The sequence below is a fragment of the Oncorhynchus kisutch genome, linkage group LG4 (genome assembly GCF_002021735.2).
Source record: "Oncorhynchus kisutch isolate 150728-3 linkage group LG4, Okis_V2, whole genome shotgun sequence".
In the NCBI taxonomy this organism is placed as follows: Eukaryota; Metazoa; Chordata; class Actinopteri; order Salmoniformes; family Salmonidae; genus Oncorhynchus; species Oncorhynchus kisutch.
In genome coordinates, this window is record NC_034177.2 from 32239631 (window position 1) to 32253406 (window position 13776).

The following is a 13776-nucleotide window of genomic DNA, read 5'->3' on the forward strand; positions in this document are numbered from 1 at the left end:
GTGGCCAGAAAAAAAGCCATTACTTGAAGAACAATAAGCAAATGCTTTTGGTGTTTGCCAAAAGGCATGTTGGAGACTCCCCAAACATATGGAAGAAGGTACTCTGCTCAGATGAGACTAAAATTGAGCTTTCTGGCCATCAAGAAAAATGCTATATCTGGCACAAACCCAACACCTCTCATCACCCCGAGAACACCATGTTTTTCATTGGCAGGAACTGGGAAACTGGTCAGAATTGAGTACAGGGACATTCTTGAGGGAAACCTGTTTTAGTCTTCCAGAGATTTGAGACTGGGATGGAGGTTCACCTTCCAGCAGGACAATTACCCTAAGCATACTGCTAAAGCAACACTTGAGTGGTTTAAGGGGAAACATTTAAATGTCTTGGAATGGCCTAGTCAAATCCCAGACCTCATTCCAATAGAGATTCTGTGGTATTACTTAAAAATTGGTGTACACCTGCAGTTACCCATCCAACTTGAAGGAGCTGGAGCAGTTTTGCCTTGAAGAATGGACAAAAATCCCAGTGGCTAGATGTACCAAGCTTACAGAGACATATCCCAAGAGACGTGCAGCTGTAATTGCTGCAAAAGGTGGCTCTACAAAGTATTGGCAATGGGGAGGTGAATAGTTAAGCACGTTTTTATGTCTTATTTCTTGTTTGTTTCTCAAAATAAATACTTTGTATCTTCTAAGCTGTTGTGTAAATCAAATGATACAAACCCCCAAAGATCTATTTTAATTCCAGGTTGTAAGGCAACAAAGTAGGAAAAATGCCAAGGGGTGTGAATACTTTTGCAAGGCACTGTAAAAGTAGTAGAGGTCCAATGTCTGCAGTACATACCTATTCCCAGTTTGGAATGTCCGGATGATGGATGCTATGGTGAAGTGACTCAGATTGGGCAGCACTCTCTGCCCAGCCTCTCTCAAGGTCAAACCACAGTTGACCACATGGTCCACCACAGTCTCACAAATTTCATCTGAGATTACTGTTCTTGCTCTTCCTCCACCTCTTTCTGCCAATTTGCTCCCATTGTTATCCAAACACAGAAGACTCACCTGTGACCTTTTTATTAACACCAAAGGTCTGATTGCAAAGTGAACATTTACGCAATTAGTGTTTGCACATGTGAAGAGAGAAAGTGATCAATTGGTAATTGGGTTTAGTGTGTTGAACAGTGTTGCTTGTCATTTGCACACAAGCAATTTTAGTTGTGAAAGTTGTGCCACAGGTAGAGAATTGTGTGTTGTGTTTTGCCAAATGTTTGTTATAGAATTGCAATCTGAGTGTGAAGCAAAACATGTGCCAGTAGTATTGCAGATCTGATGTCTGGTTGTACTAAATTATTTACAGGTTGGGTCATTGTGCCTCATGGGCCAGTTTTAGTGTGTAAACAATTGGGAAAAACTGTAAATTGAAGGAATGAATCCGAGCCTCACACCTATCACCTGTTGAAGGCGAGGCTTCCACCAGTGAGGCGCAGACTTCATTGACCTTGTCAGGCGTGATTTTAATTCTGTCAACCATTGTTGTGAGAGTGTAACTCCCCATAGTATGTTCTACCTCATTTCCCTTCTTCAGGGAACAGTAGTTCATAATGATACGTTTTCAACACCTTTCAATACCTCATCTTGTGTGGATAACAGCATTGGGAGGGATCTTAAACCATTCCCCCATACAGAATCCTTCCGGATTCAAGTCCGGACACTGAAATGGCCATTGCTAAATGATGATTTTGTGGCCAACTAACCATTTCTTTGTGGATTTTGATCGGTGCTTGGGGTTATTGTCTTGCTGTAAGATTCACTTACGGCCAAGTTTCAGCCTCCTGGCAGAGGCAACCAGGTTTTTGCTAAAGTTCATGATGCCGTTGACCTTAACTCTGAGCGGTTGTTTTGGACCTTGTACAGGGCCCGTTGAGTTAGGGGGTACAAATAGAATTTGAAAGCTACAGGCCTTGTCTTTTTGTAAATCAAACTCAAACCTTACTACTGGCAATGTCATAAGAATCTAAAATGGCTGTGTTCCAATTGGAATTTGCTCATGTTTGGAGCGCCACCATTAGGTAAATATTTTTTGAAATAATTTTGGAACGATAATTGGTGACATATTTTATCTCAAAACTAGACGTTTTAATCCCTTATTCCCCAACATCGGGACAATTGGGGGTGTCACATCTGCTCCTGCAATGCCCTCTACTGCTCATCCTGTGTCTCCTTGACCTGCCGTCACTCCCCCACTACTCAATCCCTCTCCCCCTCTCTCTGTGTGTGTGATTGTGTGGGCGGAGACAGGTGTGCTGGAGTCAGAGCTGATCCCCATCAAGTCCTCTATAAATACTCAGCCCTGCCACTTCCACACTGCCAGATCGTAATCTCTGCTCATTCTGCCCACTTTGACTCTGGTCCCTGTCTCCAGTTCCACGGCATCCTGCTACCCTGTCCTGGATTCCCCTCTCTCCTACTCCCTTGCATTCCCCTCTGGACCTGCTTACCCTGTCCCAACCCCTCCCGCTCCAGCCTCAGCCTCCCCACCTGGTTTCCTGCAAGCCACCCAAGCTTCCACCGGACGGCACTCGATCTTCCCCCTGTGTTTCAATAAATACCTTGGTTACTTCATCCCAGTCTCCTCATCTGAGTCTGCTCTTGGGTTCCCCTGTTCCACTCCACGATCTGGCCCAAGAGATGAACCCAGCAGACTCAAATACTCACTACCAAACCTGCCCGAGCAACATAACCAAGCCCTGAAAACCCTTCTGGAGCACATCAAGGAGTTTTCACTGTGCCTGTCTGACCTACAGGACCAAACCTTCGCCGAGAGATCACAACCAGTCCCAAATCCTTCTTCTCCGCTCCAGGAGCCATTTGTTCCAACTTCCGAGCATTATGATGGCAACCTCGGAGCTTGCAGAGCCCTTTTGGTGCAATGTTCACTCATATTTGAGCAACAGTCCTACTCTTATGCTTGCAAATGGCCAAGATTTCCTTCCTGATTGGCTGACTCCATGGAGCAGCGCTTTCCTGGGCCAAGGCGGTGTGTGAGAGACAGTCCCCATCTGCATCTCCTACTCCAGATTCACGGAGGAGATGAAGAAGGTCTTCGACCACCCGATCTGCGGTAAGGATGCCGCTAATCGACTCCTGTCCCTCCGTCAAGGCTCCCATAGTGTCGCTGAGATGGCATATGAATTTCGCAACCTCGCCACTGAGAACAGCTGGAATGAGGAGGCCCTTCCAGAACCTGATGGACTTGATGAACTCATCTCTCTCGCTATCCGCATCGACAACCGTCTCCGTGAGCTTCGGAGGGAGAGGGTAGGAAGGGTTGTATGCCCCATAACATCTGCTTCAGTCCCTTGTCCTACTTCTCCGACTGCATCCCCTTCCAAGGCTCTCCCAGATCTGGAACCCATGCAGCTCGGCCGGGCCGTCTCTCTCCAGAGGAGAGGCAGTGGCGAATCGGCACTAGGAGCTGCCTATACTGTGGCCAGGTTGGTCACTTTGTCTCCACTTGTTCCCTGCATCCAGCAAGGAAAAGGGATATACTGTTGAGCCAAAGTGCCTGCCCATCTTCCCCCAGACTCCTGCTTGAAGGCAACATTGTGTGGCAGAGTCAGGCTTTCCCTCTGTCTGTTCTCATCAATCCAAGCGAGAGCTTCCTGGACCGAGGTGTTGTTACCCAGTTGGGCCTGGACACTGTCCCACTCGTATCACCTCTCGATGCCAACACTGTCAACGGACTGCTCCTCGCCCGTGTCTGTGAGAGAACCGTCCCTGTCATCCTGCGTCTCTCTGGAGAACACCAGGAAAATATCATTTTCCACATAATCGACTGTCCTCAATCTCCCCTGGTCCTTGGCCATCCATGGTTGAAGCTACACAACCCACAGATTGGCTGGACCGCCGATAGGGTAACCACTTGGAGTTAATTTTGTCACTCAAATTGTCTACATTCTGCCCTTGCCCCTGTCTTGTCTGTTCCCCAGTCCATCCCAGAACCTCCGGACCTGTCATCACTTCCTCCCATGTATCATGATCTAGCACCTGTGTTCAGCCTGGGAGATCAAGTTCCGTATCCACCAGGCTCAGCAGAACCAGCCTGACCTGGGAAACAGTCCTAGTAATGCTCTGTTTGTTCCTGATTGTGTTTGCTCTGATGTTCTTCAGTGGGGCCATTCTACCCACCTCCCCTGTCACCCTGGTATGAACTGGACCCTCGCCTTCCTGCGTCAGTGCTTTTGGTGGTCCACCATCGAGAGAGATGTCCGACAGTTTATCTCACCCTGTTCGTATTGTGGCGGGAACAAAACCTCCACTAAACCCACTTCCGGTCTGCCCCGCACTCTTCCCATATCCAGTTGCCCCTGGTCACACATAGCTCTGGACTTCGTCACTGGCCTTCCCCCATCTAACGGTAACACCGTCATCCTCACCATTATTGACAGGTTTTCCAAAGTGGCTCACTTCATTCCCCTCTCCAAGCTCCCATCCTCCAGGGAGACTCTAGACCTGTTAGTATCCCATGTGTTCTGTCTGCATGGCATCCCCACCGACATAATTTCTGACAGAGGACCCCAGTTTCTCTCCCAGGTATGGAGAACCTTCTGTTTAGCTCTTGGTATCAACGTCAGTCTTTCTTCTGAATATCACCCCCAGACCAGCGGCTAGACCGAACGGGCCAACCAAGAGATGGAGACTGCCCTACGCTGCATGACTTCTGCTAACCCTTCCTCCTGGAGAGCTCTGCTACCCTGGGTTGAATATGCCCACAACACCCTCAAAAAAGCCTCATCAGGTACTTCACCCTTCGAGTGTGCTCTGGGTTACCAACCCCCCTTGTTCCCCGACCAAGAGGTTGAGCTTACCTCTGTCCAGGACCATCTGCGCCATTGTCACCGTACCTGGAGGAAGGCCGGGCTGCCCTACTTCGTGCCTCCGACAGGACCCAGTCCCAAGCCAACCGTTGCCGGGTCTCAGCCCCAGTCTACACCCTGGGCTAAACGGTATGGCTCTCATCGAAGGACCTGCCATTGAAGATGGCATCAAATAAACTTTCCCCCCAATTCATTGGTCCCTTTGAAATTGACCGTGTCATTAACCCTTCGGCGGTGCACCTGAAACTCCCAGCCTCTCTCAGGATCCATCCTACCATCCATGCATCCCTGATTAAAACCTCTTTGGGCTAGACGTGCCGCTAGCTGCACACCTCGACAACTTTCGGTGAAATTGCAGAGTGAGAAATTCAAAATACAAAAATCATAATATTCAGCATTCATGAAAAAACAAGTGTCTTACATCGTTTAAAAGCTAAACTTCTTGTTAAACCAGCCACTTTGTCAGATTTCAAAAAGGCTTTATTGCGAAAGCATACCATGCGATTACCATGCGATTATCTGAGGACAGCTCCCTGCATACATCTTGACTAAAGCACCAGCCCCAATCCAAGTGCCAATGGCATTTAGAAAACTCCAAGCATTTACATTTGTCAGATGACATGAAAATAGAGCTCTTTGGTCGTGCTGCTGCTCCAGTTTCAACTGTACTGCCTACAGCTATGGAACCCTGACCTGTTCACCAGACGTGCTGTTTTCGACTCTCTCTCTCTCTACCGCACCTGCTGTCTCTAACTCTGAATGATCGGCTATGAAAAACATTTACTCTTGAGGTGCTGACCTGTTGCACCCTCTACAACCACTGTGATTATTATTCTTTGACACTGTTGGTCATCCAGGAATGTTTGAACATCTTGGCCATGTACTGTTATAATCTCCATCCGGCACAGTCAGAAGAGGACTGCCCACCCCTCAGAGCCTGGTTCCTCTCTATGTTTCTTTCTAGGTTCCTGCCTTTCTAGGGAGTTTTTCCTAGCCACCGTACTTCTACATCTGCATTGCTTGCTGTTTGGGGTTTTAGGCTGGGTTTTGTATTACACTTTGACATCAGCTGATGTAAAAAGGGCTTTATAAATCTATTTTAATGATTGATTTATTGATTTGGCCACACACACCAGCAGTGGATTTGGCGTCAAAATTAGAATGCATAAGCAGAAAAGAACCCCAGACCTATACATTACACTACCCGTTCACTGCCTCAGTAAACACACACACACACAGAGAGAGAGAGAGAGAGAGAGGTGTGTGTGTTGTTAAGTGGTGCACTACATGCAGCAGCAGTGGTTGGTCGTCTCTCTGTTTCTTTGACAGAGCAGAATGGTGTAAGTTTTACAGAGACACATTAAGTGCATCGAACAACATAGAACTTCTGGTCAATAAAGCCTTCCCACTGTCTAGATACAAACACACACACTACACTACGTAAGCAGAACACAATACTGCACCTAAAACTGCAGGATGATATAAGCTGTATTTTACTGTACATGAACCATTGACATCATTGACTCATTCTACAAACAACATACTCATACATCCGTTTAGTGTAACACCACTACACCTGAACTGCATGGGCGCCATATGAATTCACGACATTACAGTTTTCGGATTCCCAGAAAAAGCTATAAATGCACCATCAGGGGACACGCAGAAGCAGTTCAAGGATTTGTCTCCTTGTACATGCTGTTCATGTCAATGCCCAAGCCCTCTGTCCTATCATGTCTGGCTACTGTATGAAAAGACCTTCCTAACATTGAGTTGCACCCTCTTTTGCCCTCAGAACAGCTTCAATTAGTCATGGAATGGACTCTACAAGGTTTGGAAAGAGTTCCATAGTGATGCTGGCCAATGGTGACTCCAATGTTTCCCACAGTTGTGTCAAGTTGGGTGGATGGACTTTGGGTGGGGGACCATTCTTGATACACAAGGGAAACTGCTGAGTGTGGAAAAACCCAGCAGCGTTGCAGTTCTTGACACATTCAAACCAGTGCGCCTACCATACCCCATTCAAAGGCACTTAAATATTTTGTCTTGCCCATTCACCCTCTGAATGACACACATACACAATCCATGTCTCAAATGTCTCAAGGCTTAAAAATTCTTCTTTAGCCTGTCACCTCCCTGTCACCTTGTTAACTGGGATTCGTCCTGACACTTGTGATTTCTTGCTTCTAGTTTTGATTATTATTTGTGTACTATTATTTGATTATTATTTAGTTTTACATTTTTTACTGCACTTTTAGGAGCTAGTGACACAAGCTTTTCGCTGCACCTGCTATAAAGTCTGCTTAACTATGTATGCGACCAATAAACTTGAATTGTTTTAAGATTTGACACAGAAACATTCAGTTGAGAAGAGCTTATTTCCCTGTGCTGAGTAGAGAGAATGCTGTTGAACTGCTAATGATGTGATGGAGGCTCTGTACTGCATTCAGCCCACAGAGTACAGCTCTGCATGGAAAATATAATCTGGAAGGCCATATATGCACACACGCACACGCATGCATCATCTGTACACATCTACACAAACACCTGGCCTATACAAGGCCATATCCATTCACACACACATGCACCGCAATATTGTGTCATTACATAAACACACACACTCATTCTCGCTACCTCTCTTTCTCTAAAAAACCTATTGTGAAGTTTCCAGATTGAATTAATGATCATCCCTAAACTTGACATTTGACAGTAATAAAGAGAGCTACTTGAGCTACTTGATTCAGAATAGTGATAGATTTCAACTAGCCTACTACTCATTGTGATAGATTTATATAATAGTAACTGGTTTATGGAGGCAGAGATGTATAACCAACCAACAACAACAAACATACAGATACAAATCCTGTACAGACAGTGGGGGAATCAATTATGTTTCATCACATACACACACACATACTCTACGGAACAGACTCACGTATCCATTATGCAAACATACTCACACACACACACGCACGCACGCACACACACACACACACACACACACACACACACACACACACACACACACACACACACACACACACACACACACACACACACACAATGAAGAGCAAAGCACTCAGGAGAGCCAGGTAAAGCTATGTGGGGTGAAAGAGCCCTTTTAGGAGAGACACCCTGTGACACACAGACAAGTCAGGAGAGAGAAACACACACACACTCACTTACGCACACACACACTGACACACCTTGGGCTCTATTTTCGGCTGGCGTAAAGGCGGCGCTAGTGTCAACGCACGTTAGTTTGCAATTTCATCATGTAAAAACTGGTCCACTGGCATTTCCAAAACATAATCTAAAGTGCTAATTTGAGGCAGCGCAGATAGGGATATTTATTACAACCAAAAAAATGGTTTTAGATTCCTAGAGAGTTGTACAACTGAATTCCTTCAACTGAAATGTGTCTTTTGCATTTAACCCAACCCCCCTGAATCAGAGAGGTGCGGGGGCTGCCTTAATTTACATCCACCGCACCAGGGAAACAGTGGGTTAACTGCTACGATTTTTATCTTGTCAGCTCTGGGATTTGATCCAGCAACCTTTCGGTTAGGGGCCCAACACACTAACCACTAGGCTACCTGCCCTAAACTGATGTGCTTTTGGTGCCTTTATACTTTCAATTTAGAAAAAATATATATGTTTTTCCAATTTTGCTTTATTTGGTTAGTAACCAAGCATAGCCACCCCTTCACTCAATTAAGGCTTTTTTTGTCCGGCCCAAAGGAATCACGAAGTAGTCAAGACTGTCGATACAGGCTTTGGCTCCTGAGAAAGGTTGGAAATAAATCTTAATCACCAAAGCTTCATTAAAATATAACGTTTGAGAGTAAAATAGTGAGATGACATTCCCTTTTTATTTATGCATTGTAGGCAGGCCCACGTTATTTGAGCCATACAGGTCCCGTTTTGGTACTGCGTAAACCCCCTCCATGATGTAGGCTTCGTGTCCATGCACATCATGAAACCAGAGACGAGAACCTCGGTGAACACCGGTGAACCTCCTATTTAGAACTTACATGTAAACTGGAACAATTGCTTGTTTTCTGTTTCATATGTTCATATTTTCTACTGGAACAAAGGATGGTTCAAGGGCAATGCGTGTCTTTTTTATCCTTGAGCTTTTATGATATCATTACATTTAGCATGTATTTATTGTTGTTGTTGTTTAAAAAAATACTGATTGCTTGTTGATTCACCTTCCTGGTATTATGGTGACAACGTCCGTGACGCGATTGCAAAGCAATTTCTGAAGATCTGTAATATGGTTCCGATTATGTAAACATATGCCTATTTGGGAGCAGTATCACGGACATTCTCCCTTTCTCTTATTTGAACTTTGTCCAGCTACTGTGAAAAGTTTGGATGTGCATAGTCTGCGTTGTTTTCATATTATATGCCCACGGGGAGAAATGATGGTGCTTGTAAGTGTGACATAGCCTACTTAAAACAAGCTGTTGTTTTGTTTTGTTTACAATTTGATTAGAATTATTTGTTCTCTTTTTAGGCCTTATCAATATTGAAATTAATCTTGATATTGACAATATTCGGCATGTCCATGCTCAGCCATAATGCCTAGCCCCTATATGAGTGTGCATGCTATTGGAGCCATGTAATTACTTAGAACAATGTGTACTGCAAATGGGTTCAAGTTAAGGTATTTAGCAAAGATAGGTCTACATTTTATTATTTTGTTTCTGTAAGCCATTTAACAAACTATAACTGACTAATATTAGAATTGGAGTTGAATCCAAGGCAATAATTAAAATACCAAAAATACACAACTTGAAGCAACCACATATTTGGCCATGGAGTACATTCTGATTGGCCAGTGAGGGGCCAAGCCTTGACACACCCACAACTTGTTTATTCATCAAAAACCAGCCCTTTTGCACCAATGCCAGCAAGTGCGCTGAAAATTGTGAAAATAAAAATAGAAAACATTTATTTATTTATTTCACCTTTATTTAACCAGATAGGCAAGTTGAGAACAAGTTCTCATTTACAATTGCGACCTGAATGACCTCTATGTATACAAAGGTATGTGGACACCCCTTCAAATGAGTGGATTAGGCTATTTCAGCCAGACCCGTTGCTGACAGGTGTATAAAATCGAGCACACAGCCATACAATCTCCATAGACAAATATTGGCTGTAGAATGGAAGAGCTCAGTGACTTTCAATGTGGCACCGTCATAGGATGCCACCTTTCCAACAAGTCAGTTTGTCATATTTCTGCCCTGCTGGAGCTGCCTCTGTCAAGCTGCCCCAATGCTGTTATTGTGAAATGGAAATACCTAGGAGCAACAACGGCTCAGCCGCGAAGTGGTATTCTACACAAGCTCACATAACAGGAGAGTGTAGCACGTAAAAATAGTCTGTCCTTGGTTTCAACACTCACTACCGAGTGCAATGCTAAGCATAAAACTCTCCACCATTGGACTCTGGAGCAGTGATGAATCACGCTTCACCATCTGGAAGTCCGATGGACCAATCTGGGTTTGTCAGCTGCCAGGAGAACATTACCTGTCGAATGCGCAGTGCCAACTGTTAAGTTTGGTGGAGGACAAATAATGGTCTGGGGCTGTTTTTCATGGTTTGGGCTAGGCCCCTTACTGGTTTGGGCTAGGCCCCTTAGGTGGTTTGGCTAGGTCCCTTAGTTCCAGTGAAGGGAAATCTTAACGCTATAACATACATTCTAGATGCTTCTGTGCTTCTGTGCTTCCAACTTTGCGGCAACAGTTTGAGGAAGGCCCTTTCCCGTTTCAGCAAGACAGTGCACAAAGCGAGGTCCATACATAAATGGTTTGTGGAAGAATTTGACTGGCCTGCATAGAGCCCTGACCTCAACTCCATCGTACACCTTTGGGATGAATTAGAACGCCGACTGTGAACCAGGCCTAATCACCCAACATCAGTGCCGACCTCACTAATGCTCTTGTGGCTGAGTGGAAGCAAGTCCCCGCAGCAACGTTTAAACATCTAGTGGAAAGCCTTCCCATGAGCAGGTGTTCACATTCTTTTGGTCATGTAGTGTATTTCTGACACACCCCTGAACCTATAGCCCTACCGCCTATGCTCAGATTTACCATTGTATTAGGTTTTTAAAAATAGAGCCCCTAGTCTGTCAGTCAGAGAGTCCTGAGAGGCAGCAGAGAAACACAGTGGCAACAGTCCCCGAATACCAGGACACTGTCCAGTTCACTTCACTAAAACAAGATCCATCTAGCCTACCTCCAACTAACTATAACAACACATAAATGAGTTTGTGGTAATCGACACCACTGACTAAATACAACCTACTAAATCCCAAAACCGCCTGGGAGGAAAGACAGGTAGGGACGCAAACGCACGCGCGCGCTCACCTGCTGACAAGGAGGGCAAAGTAGCGGAGCACACCGCAGATTGATGGGTAAATCGATGCGTTCTGGTCCACTTTGTTGGTGGAACATACTCCAAAACAAAATACTTGTATGAACTCATCAGTAACTGTATCCATCGAATGTGTCACCGAGGTTAGAAAGCAGTTATTACCCATTCACACATCGTTTCTTAGTTTGGTTTCGTGGGATCCTCTGTCCATTTGGTGTCTGTAGCCTAACGAATTATATAACAGCCCAAATAACTTCTCCACGCTGCGGAAAACACTGCTACTGCTACGCGAGGAAATATACATTTTCTTTCATTTTTCTCCGATATGGCAGTCTGACTTAACCTTAGTTTCTCTGCCAAGTTGTTTTTGCTCTAGTCAAGAAAGAGAATTGTCATTAATCAAATATTAGGTTATCACTCACACATCATATCTGATGATGATGAAGGATGCAGATATGATTGCGTGTCTGTAAATACAATGCACACCACAACACACATTTTTATTTTACTCACGTCATTCCGTCAACATTTAATTGAACTTGCCTGAGCGCGCGCATGTGGACTACCTGTCAAAAATGATCCTACGTAGGTTTATGCGTTCTTGCAAATGGCCACATTTTAAATCCAATGTCCAGAGATTAAAAATACAAATTACTTACTTTATTTAGAATGTGAGGCGCGCAAATCTTGCAGTTTTTTGAGCACTTGAGACGAGTTTGTCTTACTCCTGATCCCTCAGAGTCAAACTGAGAGAGAGAGAGAGAGAAAGAGCGAGAGAGAGAGAGATAGAGAGAGCGTGAGGAGGAAAAAAATACATCTAGTACCAGAGCGCGGGCAGCCCTTGCCAGAGGATGCTTCAGTCTCCTAGCAACAACAATCGATCTGGCAAGGGCATATTTTTATTGCATAAAAAGAAACCTTGGCCATTCACCCCTTTTACCAGAATAACAGAGAGAGAGGGGGGGGGGGGGGGGATCACCAACGTTGTGAAAACAAAATGTAAGCACATACTGACACATATTTGGAATGTATAATTAATCAAATCAGATTGTATGATACCATAATGTATAATAAGATAATGTATGATTAACCAGATCAAAATAAACTCATGTTTGTTTTAGTAAGAAGGGATAAAGAAAACAAGAATTGCTACAGGTGTAGGTTATTAATCTGACCAGTTTCTTACAGCAGGAAAATAATCCTGCAACAACAGGAAATGTAAATTATGGCGTGGATTATAATGGATAGACACTTTTTTAGGGGTTGATACAGTTGCAGTTAGGGAAAATAAAATCACATTTTTAAAAATGTAAATGACAAACTTTAGAAGTATTTTTAAAACACAAATCGACCTTGACATTTCCTGGAACAACAGAGTGATCAAATTAAGATCTCACATCTTTATGTAGGCCTAAGGTTGAAAATAACACATAGCCTACATATGATAACTCATCCTCAACTTCCAGCCAAATGGTATGCCAGTAATATGTGTAGGGTTTTGTGTTCTAAATGTTCTCATCACAAGTCCCTGTTAAAAGAAATGCTACACCATTAGGCAGTATAACATCTGATTCTGAAACTCTAAATACATAGATGGTAACAAAGAAACATGCATTGTTGGCCTACAGCCTACTGCCTTATCCATGCCAGGACATTCATGGTATACACATGTTATATGCTGGAGGCTAGTGGGCTCTCGTCATTCCTCCTACACTCTTTCCCCTCCTCTTCCTTCCTCTTTCCCTCCCCCCTCTTCTGAAAACCCACATCTCTGTGTTTCTCTCAACAAATATGGAATGTCTCAATGGTGTCACCCCTACTGTGAGTGTGTGTGTGTTTGCGTGTGTGTGTGTGTTTGTGTGCATATAGTCTTTAGAATGCCATTATGTAAGTGTGCAGCTCCTTTTGAACAGAATGCAAAGATGTTCCATGCATGGCTGGGCCACACGCACACACACACACGCACACACACACACACACACACACACACACACACACACACACACACACACACACACACACACACACACACACACACACACACACACACACACACACACACACACACACACACACACACACACACACACACACACACAGTCAACCAACCAACCAAACAAGAACCTCGCCAGCATTCGAACCAGAGCGTTCAGTAAGCAGATCTGTGTATTGTGAAGTTAGCCAAGCGTACGGAGACATTTCAGACAAAGTCATTTTTGATTGCGAATGTAATCAAATCTTTATTGTATACTGTGCAGCCAGTCTGTTTTGTATGCATGACGAGATGACTGGGCGAAGTACAGTGTTAAACTGGTGTTCTGTTTCCTATACTTCTGCATCACCATATGCTGGCAACATCCCAACAACATACAGCACATATGCACACATACCTGAGCGTCTACAGACGCACACATGTACAGACACACGCTCGTACAGACACATGCACACACTCACAGCCCTGGTGTCAGGGACAGCTCTCCCAGACTGCAGCCCCATTGCTCCAGTGTTCCCTAGC

At 44.5% G+C, this 13776-nt stretch overlaps 1 protein-coding gene across 1 annotated transcript in view; it reads right to left on the reverse strand.

Moving 5' to 3' along the window:
- The window catches only part of grm3 (glutamate receptor, metabotropic 3), a 59035-nt gene extending 47019 nt beyond the window's left edge, over window positions 1-12016 (reverse strand). Inside the window, exon 1 of the mRNA XM_031822835.1 lies at window positions 11921-12016. The gene's annotated coding sequence lies outside the window, so the exon portion shown is untranslated. The remainder of the gene's footprint in view (window positions 1-11920) is intronic.
- Window positions 12017-13776: the final 1760 nt, after the last annotated feature.